Source organism: Mus pahari, chromosome 3, assembly GCF_900095145.1.
Source record: "Mus pahari chromosome 3, PAHARI_EIJ_v1.1, whole genome shotgun sequence".
Taxonomy (NCBI): Eukaryota; Metazoa; Chordata; class Mammalia; order Rodentia; family Muridae; genus Mus; species Mus pahari.
This window is the reverse complement of record NC_034592.1, coordinates 88,666,246-88,668,688: the sequence shown is the minus strand read 5'-3', so window position 1 is coordinate 88,668,688 and position 2,443 is coordinate 88,666,246.

The window sequence follows — 2,443 nt, the reverse complement described above, 5'->3', positions numbered from 1 at the left end:
CCTATCTGATTTAGGATTGGTAAAGATCCTTTCCCAATCTGTTGGTGGCCTTTTTGTCTTATTGACAGTGTCTTTTGCCTTACAGAAGCTTTGAAATTTTATGAGGTCCCATTTGTCAATTCTCGATCTTACAGCACAAGCTTTTACAGTTCTATCCAGGAATTTTTCCCCTGTGCCCATATCTTTGAGGCTTTCCCCCACTTTCTCCTCTATAGAGCCATTACTCTTAATGTTTTTAATTATGAATATGTATGTTGTGGGTTAGGACATACAAGTGCAGTACACACAGCAGCCAGAAGAGGGCAATGTATCCTCGGTAACTGAAATGCCAGGCATTTGTGAAGTCACTTGATGTGAGTGCTGGGAACCAAATGTGGGCCTTCTTCAAGAGCAGTGTCAGTAAGCACTGATATGTAAAAGTCCGTTGGATTAAAAAATAGCAATAATAATAGGAAGCAAGATGGCTGAATGGGTAAAGGTGCTTCACAAGTCGGATTCCCCAAGTTCAGTCCCTAGAAGGCTGTCCTCTAACCTCCACATAAGTATGTGATGCACTCAGCACCCCCTCCAATAAAGAGAACACAAATAAGTTATTAAATAAAAACATAAACTCCACAACTGAAGCTGTGACAGGATTCTGAAGCTAATTCCAGATGCTCCCATTTTGCTGAAGTCCTTCCAGAAAAGAACAAAACAAAACAGAAGAATAACACTCTCACATAACACGAGTTTAGAAGCAGAAGGTAGGCTGGTTCAAAAAAGGTCCTCGGATGGATTGCAACAATGCCCTGTCGCGTTCAAGTGCAGTGTCCTACGAATGCACAGCACAGATCAGCGGCTGCCTGAGGGATCATGTTTACAGACCACACCTGTCAGCACCCAGAGTGAGCCTAGTCCTTGTTTAAGGCTTCCAGTTGGAGCTGGCAGTTGTTGTAAGGATTAAATTATTTAAAGCTTTCAGCTGGCTAGTGTAGGCAAGCTGTAGCTTAGAAAACACTTAATCTATTTTTTAAAATCTGTTCCTAAGTTTGCTTTGCTTCGGCTGGAAGGCTACATGTGCCACCCACCTGCCACATTCTGGAATCTTTTAAATTTATCCAAGAGAAAAAGAGACCTTTAAGGAATGTCTATATTTTAAATTCGATGCACTTATTTTTTTTTTTTGAGCAAAATCTATTTCTAATACGTAAATCACAATTTGCTAAGCATCTAAAAAAGGGCGACTGCTTACGTTTATTTCATAAGAAAATTACCACACTTTTAAGTTTTGGCTTTTGATTAGGGTTAGAAGGGCTTTGGTAATGCAATGTGGATCCTTTCAAAGAAAAGCATTTTTGAAAGGGGGCTTCTATTTATATCAAGTAATTTGGCAGCACATTAATATATTTCATTTCGTCTTAGAAAACAAGAACTACTTAATAACCCTGGCTGTGCTTTCCAGTGACCTAACAGCATATTTGGATGAGGGGGGCACCAGGAGAAGCCCGATCAGAGGATTTAGTAGGCAAATCTTCTTACATGTAATTAACCATTACCCAGAGGCCCAGTGCGTTGTTTTCACTGATGAACTACACGCAGGATGGCTTTCTTTCTGCTAGAAGCAATTATTCTAGCATTCTGCCTCTCATGCCTTTGGACGTGTGTTAGGCGTAGGACAGGTTAAGCTACATCTGCAGAGTAGCTGCTTCTGACATCACACACTGGATGACCCTTCCATGTCTCTAAAAAGGAGAAGAGATCAGCTTTCCAGATTTTTGGATATGAAGTAGAATATGATGTCCCTGTATTCTCGTTTTCCTAGAACTTGTATATAGAATTTTGGAGAGAAATAAGCACAATGCTATAAAATACATATGAAATATTGAGGGGTAAGATCCTAGCCTTTTTCTATTGAAAGTAACAAGATCGGATATTTGCGAAGCTAACAAAATTTACCATCTTCTTCCTTTTTCTCAAGACTTTTTACTATTGATTAATTAATGATCTTTTTGAGACAAGGTCTCACTATGTAGTCCTGGTAGTTCTGGAACTTGAAATTCAAATCAAGCTGGCCTTGAACTCAGAGAGACACTCTGGCCTTTGCCTCCCAAGTGCTAGGATTAAAGGCTTGTGTCACCACGCCCAGCAGTGATTGTAATTTTGTATTGTATTGTATTGTATTGTACTGTATTGTTTTGTATTGCTTTGTTTTCTTTTTTTTCAAAGATTTATTTATTGTTATACACTGTAGCTGACTTCAGACACACCAGAAGAGGGTATCAGAACTCATTATGGGTGGTTGTGAGCCACCATGTGGTTGCTGGGATTTGAACTCAGGACCTTCGGAAGAGCAGTCAGTGCTCTTAACCGCTGAGCCATCTCACCAGCCCCCGTATTGCTTTGTTTTGTTTTAAGACAGAGTTTCTCTGTATTGCTTTGGTTGGCCTGGAACTCACTCTGCAGA